Here is a 7,919-nt window from a genome sequence, read left to right as displayed (position 1 = left end):
AAATACCACAAATGATAAAGATGGAAAAATTAGCATAAACTGACTTTAAAATAAGTATCAAAAATATACTCAGGAGTTTGATGAGTAACATGAACATAGCATTAAAGATGTAACAAAACATGAAATACATAACAAAAATGTAAAACTTCTAGAGAAATATAATACCTGCAAAGACAAATTCCCTAGATGAAATTAACAATGAGTTAGGCATAAAACATTTTAACTTCTGTAAAGGAAAACAGTGTTTAAGATAAATAATAAAAGTTCATTTAAAAATTTAGGTAGAAATAAAATAAAATAAAAATTTTATGTACCATAAAAATGGTGGGAGGGAAATGGCAAAATATTATTTGAAGACACACTGCAATGAAAGTGTGTCAGTCAGAATCTAAACAGGAGAGAGAAACCACACAGTACTTTGAACAGAGTAAATATAATAGAAAGAAAACATATTAAAATCTGTTTGTTTTTTGAAAATAAAAACATGAAATATAAACCAGAGAACAATAAAATTAGTTATCTATATGCAGAGTAGAAAGAATCAGATGAAAGGGATACAGGGTAGAGTGCTGCTGTTCTGGGTATTCCTTTTTAAAATAGTTTCTATTTGGAAGTATTCTCCATAACCAAAAATTTAAACTAAATGAACACTTAACAAGAATGGGGGAAACACCTAAAACTAAATGCAACCCCCCCAAAAAAATAATAACCCAAAAGTATTTCAAATAAGAGATATAAATACACTGAAGAAGGAAAATATAATAATACAAGTAATTTTTGAAAACAGTACTTTGACTATATACTGTAAATCTAGGGTAAGTAAAGAACTAACAAGAATTTTGAATTCTTCTTAGTACATATGTTATTCTGTGTATATATAATTGAACAAATGAGTGAATGTTGTTGTGAGTCAGGGTTTTCCGTGGAGAAGAAGAGAGATACAAATATAGAAAAACCCTGTAGGTTTGGTTTGCAATTGAAGGCATCAGTATGAACTCTTAATTTCACGTATGCATGCATATCATAGCTCTGTTGAAAGGGTCTGGAGACAATAATAAACCAATAATGAACATATCTCCTACCACAAAAAATCATCAAAGTGGGCCAAGAAAAGTACAGATTAGTCTAGAACATCTTATTGTGTAAGGGAGATAATATTTTAAAAAAATAGATTGAGAACAAATGTCAAGAAGACACAGAAGCTAGGCTATAGGGTCTCCTGTTTGCCAAATATGGAACGATTTGAGAATCAAAATGAATAAATAGTAATGGAATATAATCCAATGGTTAAAATAGAATATATAGGTCCATACTGGTTAAAGATGATAGATAGATGATAGATTGATAAATAGATGATAGATAGGGAAAGAGAGATAGATGATAGATAGATAGATAGATAGATAGATAGATAGATAGATAGATAGACAGATAGACAGATAGATGATAGATTGGGAGGGAGGGAGGGAAAAAGGGAGGGAGGAAAGGAGGGAGGGAAGGAGGGAGAGAGGGAAGGAGTGAGGGAGAAAAAAAGTAGAGACAGACAGACAGGAAGAAAGTTATCTACATTACAGTAAGATGACACCACAAATACAGATAGTATAGGAGTTGGAAAATTTTTATTTTGCAGCCCTCATTGTTAAGAGTGGTTCAAATAAGAATCATCAATGGATGCTGAATCTAAAGGTAAAGTTACGACAAGGAGCAGAATATTTACATGGCTCTTAAATGCTTCCCTGCAGAATTGTTTATTGGTTGTGAGAAGAAAATAGTAATCATGCAATGGGGGAAACAGGTGATCAAAATTAATAACAAGATGGATCTGTGAATATGATACCATGAAAAGGAGATCTCTTCTGTTGTATTCTGTGTGTGCTAGGGATGCACAGCCTGAGTCTAATCATAAAGAAAAATCAGACAAATATAAATTGAGGAATATCCTATAAGATAGGCCTAACAGGTCAATGTTATGAAAGATTGAAAAAAAAAGTCTGGAGTTGCCTGGCTGGCTCAGTCAGTAGAGCATGTGACTCGACCTCAGTGTTTTGAGTTCAAGCCTCACATTGAGTGTAGACATTACTTAAAAATAAATTCTTAAAAAAAGAAATCTGAGGAAGTTGTTTCTAGCTTAAAGTAAACAAACAAACAAAAAAGACATAGAAATTAAATATAATACATGATCCTCGACTGTATATTTTATCAGTGTTAAAAAATACTATAAACTCAGTCAAAAGAGCATGGGACTCTTAATCTTAAGTCATAAATTTGAGCCCCCATGCTGGCTACAGAGATTACTAAAAAGATAAATAAACTTTAAATAAAATAGTATAAAAGGCCTTATTAGGAACATTTTTAAAACACACAAAAACATTCTATCAAAGTTAAGTTTCTTAAATTTGATAACTAGGTTTACATAAAATAAAATATTTTTCTTAAGAAATAAACACTAATTACTAAACTTTTAAAGGAGGAAGGGGCTTAATATATACAACCAACTCTCAAATGAGTTGGAAAAATAAATCATACATATATATGAGAGAGAGAGTGTGCATGAGAAAGGTGAAACAGCAAATGTAGTAAACTACTAAAAATTTTATAATGGATGGCTCCATTGGTTAAGTGTCCAATTCTTGTTTTGGCTCAGGTCTTGATCTCACAATTTGTGACATGGAGCCCTGGCATCGGGCTCTGTCCCGACAGCTTGGAGCCTGCTTGAAATTCTCTCTCTCCCTCTCGCTTTGCCCCTCCCCTGCTCACATTGTCTCTCAATCTCTGTCTCTCAAATAAATAAACTTAAAAAAATAATAATAAACATCAAAGCCATGAGAATGGCTCTAGAAACCAAATCAGCAAATATGAAAAACTATCTAGGCATGTTCTGCACTATTCTTGTAACATTTCTATAAATTTTAAGTTATTTCAAAATGAAAAAAAAACTTCAATTGTTGGTTTAAGTATGTCATTTACAAGTATATAGTGAATAATATAGCCGTTAATGTAGCAAACAATACTATGGTAACAATATAGTAAAACTAAAATATATAGCTTGAAGTGAGATAATAATTGAGATATAGGGTACTTACACAAAATTCCTTATCTTTCTTATTAATTATTTAATAAATTATTGCATTACGTTTTATATCAAGGTCTAGTGTGATAAAAGTCTGTTCAGTGAAGTTGAGATAATAAAAATCAAAACACAATATTCAAAACTGGTGGAAAGGGATGCTGTGGAGAGAGGTAGGAAAGAGACTTAACCTTAAATAAACAAAACATTAGCAACACACACACACATTATTAAATAGAAAGGTTTAATCACGTAGTGCATTCAAAGTCTGCAAGTAGTCACTATCAGAGCTATGGATGCAGACAATGGTAGTGACAAGTAAGTTACAAGCAATGAGAACTTATAAAGCAACTAAGGGAGAAGAACAGGAGACACAGGACAGATATACAGCATCAGTTTTGTTTTGCTTTGTTTTAATAAAACCTGAAATAATGGACACAGCTTAAGCTACTTTCACATTTCCTTTACTCTTGGTGAGACTGAACCAGACCAGCAGATCTAGAAGATTCACTGGAAATAAAGATTGAAGCACAGTCTGGTTTGGTGAATGAAGGAATGGGATCCAATGGAGTGTTAGTAAAGCTTGGTCTATATAACCCTTTTATTTTAGAAGAGTTTTAGATTTCCTGAAAAGTTTCAGAGGAAGTACAAAGAACTCCCATATAGTTCCTATTATTTTCCTATTATGAACATATTAGTATGGTATATATATGTTGCAATTAATGAACAGATACTGATACCTTATAATTAAGTAAAATCCATATTTTATTCAGATTTCCTTATTGTTTGCCAAAAGCTCTTTTCTATTTCACAATTCCACCAAGACATCACATTAGTTGTCAGATCTCCTTGGGCTCCTCTTGGTTGTGACAGTTGTTCAGAGTTTCCTTGTTTTTCATAATCCTGACAGACTGGAGGAATACAGGTTTGTTCAATGTCCTTCTAGTGGGATTTGTCTAACGGTTTTTTTTTCATTACACTAGGGGTATGTGTTTTAGAGAGGAAGATCACATGGGTAAAGTGCCATTCTTATCATGTATCACGAATACATATTACCGATATGACTTGTCACTGCTTATGTTAATCTTGGTCACCTGGCTCAAGTAGTGCTTGTCAGGTTTCTCCACTGTAAAGTTACTCTTTTTCCCTACCTTTTCATTCTGTACTCTCTGGAAGGAAATCACTATGTGTAGTCCACACTTAATGAAGTAAAGAGTTATACTCCATCCCCTTGAGGGTACAGGTGTAGACTCTCTATATAAATCATTTGGAATTCTTCTCCACAGGAGATTTGTCTGTTAGCTTCCAACTGTTGGTTTACTCAACCATTTATTTATGCCAGAATGGATTCATGGAAATTGACCTTGTACGTTGGATTATAATTCAATGCTACTTTATTTTGATGCTCAAATCATGTCAGCTTTCGCCATCGGGAGCTGTTTCAGTTGGTTTCTGTATACTTTTGACATACTGTCATCTGTGCATGTGTGTGTGTGTGTGTGTGTGTGTGTGTGTGTAAGGAGTACTTCCTTACTTTCTGACACTATAAGGTTCTGCAGGCACATCTTGCATATTCCCTGTCACAGCCCTAGAATCAGCTATTTCTCCAAGAAGCCCTAGTTCCCTTAATTGGAGAATGGCTCTAGAAACCAAGATCTAAGTGTTAGGTGTGCTAAGTGTCCTTGTTGCTACTAGGTGTCCTTGCTTCTAGGCTCTTTTATCGAACAGAATAAGGAAATACATGGGGGTATATTAACTTTTATGTATACATATATCTCTAAGTATTTCTATATGTATCCTTCTGAGTCTATATTAAGCTAAAATGAGTTTATGCTGATGTCTCCCACTCTATTTTGTTACTCAATGGATCGTTCTAGCCTTTTTTTTTTCTTTTGTCTGTATCCTCCACCTCCAAGAATGAGAAAGCTGGTTTCCACCATCTGCCATTCATCTACTTAACTGTTCAATTCTAATGTATATGTATAGTGGCTTCAGAATTGTTAGCTCATACCTCTATGGAAAACAAATATTAACTGAAGCTATATTTGTTTATGTGCCGTTCCTTTGCCTCTGGTCTTACAGAGGCCACTCATTTCCAAACTTACTTAGGCCAGAACCTTTTCTCCCTATCCTTGCAGTGAGGTTGTTTTATTAATGTCATATAATTAGATTGTTGTGTGACCGTATGTCTTCCATTCTGAGGTCTCTCAATCTACTAAACTGTTATTTGCACACACTAAAATTCATTCTGGTGCTATAAAAAGTCCTATGGGTTTTGACAAAGGCAAAATATTGTATATCCATCACCCTGGTGTCATATGTAAACTTATCTTCACAAACCCCTGCTTCTTGACCTAAACCAGCCTGCCTGCAAGCATCATCGATGGCCATGCCCTTAAAAAAATATTACCCTTTAAAAAATTTCTAGGGGACACAATCCCCCTGCTTTCAATTTGTCACACTCCCCAACCCAAATCTCCTTGGCTTCCTTTTTCCCCTACTCCCTCAACCCCCACTCCCAGCTACCTGAATGTCTTTAAGAAAGGTTTTTACTGGGGCGCCTGGGTGGCTTAGTCGGTTAAGCGTCCGACTTTCTCTTAGGTCATGATTTCACGGTTCGCGGGTTCGAGCCCCGCGTCGGGCTCTGTGCTGACTGCCAGCTCAGAGCCTGGAGCCTATTTCAGTATGTGACTCCCTCTCTCTCTGACGCTCCCCTGCTCACGCTATCTCTCTCTCTCTCCTAGAAGTAAATAAAAAACATTAAAAAACAAAAGGTTTTCCCCCTCTCTGCATCCACACTGTAGAACTGTATGAACAGGCCAGATGAGCAGTAGAATTTTCCAAAAAATAACTTCACCAACACGTCCAGTGATAGGTAAAGATCCAATGATGAGAGGCCCAGAACTGGCAGTGGTAGTTCAGATACACATCAGAGAGCCTGAAGGACAAGAAGAAGGAAAATCTCTGTCACCAAACAGAAAAACAAAGCAAAACAAAAAACAAAAGCGCTAAACTCTCTAGGAAAATCACTGCTAAATTATCCACCACTGTGTGAAAAGACTTCAGAAGGAACTAACCGAAGTCATCCATGTTCCTTGCCATGCTGGTCCTAAAGCAGATAACATTTATGAAAGGAGATTCATTATACTTGGCCCACCTGGCTCTGTGTGTGGAGGTGGTGAGGTTTTTCTGGATATCACATCTTTATCTGATTATTCATGTAAGCCACCACTGAAAGTTACTTTCCACACCAGAGTCTGTCACTACATCAACAGTCAAGGACTCATCTGTCTCTACATCCTTAAAGACAACTGAAGTCCCACTTTGACAATTTCAAAGATTTTGCTGCTGACTTGTTCCCTCTGACAGACTGCAACTCTGTAGATACTTCAGTTGGAAGCATAGCTTCTCTGTATTTGAGGAAGAGAACAGAACACAAAAAGCGATAGGCAACCCAATTCACATACTTTCTATTCAATGAGAACGAACAGAGACACGTTCTCACTGTGCTGCAAATCTTGCGATTTCCTTTAAAGAATTTATTTTTAGGTAATCTCTGCTCGCAAAGTAGGACTCGAACCTACAACCCTGAGACCAAGAGTCGTATGCTCTACCAATTGACCCAGCCAGGCATCCCTGTGCTGCAAATTTTTATGTCCTTTACAATATGGATTTTTGTTTTGCTGGGGAGGAAAAAATTTTCCTCTACCATTCTAGCTTTTTGGCTGGTCTAACAATCAAATTAACATAAAAGAGATTGATGGGAGAAAAACAAATTTAATACATACAAATGGAGATCACAGAAAACTATGAGATGGGGAATAAGTCAGTCAGTTGAGGCTTATATGCCATCTTGAGTAAAGGAATGAGGTAGAGGCTGGGAGCTTCAAATGGGAGGAAGATGATTCACAGAATAAGGAGAGCAAATGTGTAGTAGTTAGACGTCTGTCCTGCCATATGGACAGGTCATTCAGATATAAAAGATATCCCTTGGTAAGAGCTCTTTCTCTGGACTAGGCCCCTTATATAAAATTTTTTGGGGGTAGTTTAAGGGAGAAGTAAAAGGTTTTCTTGAGTTTCTGGGTCTTGATTGCCTTTGCCTCAAAATAGCCCAGATGCCAAAGTGGCACATTTTGGGGAGACTTGTTCTGAACCCTTTCAGTGTATATAATTCTATTCTCTGCTTTTATCCCTTGGAGATAGAAAGATTCCCCTAAAGAACAAATACTATCAAGAGTAGAATTTTGTAGGGATGCCTTGGTGGCTCAGTCAGTTAAGCATTCAATTCTTGATCTCAGTTTGATATGAAGGTCATGAATTCAAGCCCTGCACTGGGCTCCCCACTGGGCATGAAGCCTATTTAAAAAGATAGTAGAACTTTGTAGCTGTAGTTTTGCTTGAAATGTCTACTTCAAAGTCATCCTCCTTTGGGATATTAAAATGAAGGGGTGCTACTCAACCAGTTAAGTGTTCAACTCTTTATTTTTGCTCAGATCATGATCTTAAGGTTCTTGAGATTGAACCCTGTGATGAACTTTGAGCTGACAGCACAGTAATAAAAACACATACGCTAAAAAAAAAAAAAAAAACAAGGGATTTTACCCTTTATAAAGTACAGGGTCTAAAACTATATTGTAATTGCTTCTTGCATATTTCTAACCTCATGAGAGCTTACCTATATTACCACGAATACCCATGCTCAGCACATATCTAGCACATATTAGAAACCCAGAAACCATTTCTGAATAAAGATATCAATCCCAGTTGATCTTAATTGAAATAACCCATACATAGTTTTCATCCTAAAATTTTTCTGAAATTCAAGTTTTTTAATTAGAAAGCTAACTAAAGCCTT

At 35.8% G+C, this 7,919-nt stretch overlaps 1 pseudogene; it reads left to right on the top strand.

Annotated features, from left to right (window-relative positions):
* The first annotated feature begins 3,356 nt into the window (after positions 1–3,356).
* On the top strand, positions 3,357–6,513 carry LOC120248136 (annotated as a pseudogene).
* Positions 6,514–7,919: the final 1,406 nt, after the last annotated feature.

The sequence above is a fragment of the Hyaena hyaena genome, unplaced genomic scaffold (genome assembly GCF_003009895.1).
Source record: "Hyaena hyaena isolate Hyena2069 unplaced genomic scaffold, ASM300989v1 scaffold_567, whole genome shotgun sequence".
In the NCBI taxonomy this organism is placed as follows: domain Eukaryota; kingdom Metazoa; phylum Chordata; class Mammalia; order Carnivora; family Hyaenidae; genus Hyaena; species Hyaena hyaena.
This window is presented reverse-complemented; position numbering and strand designations above follow the sequence as displayed.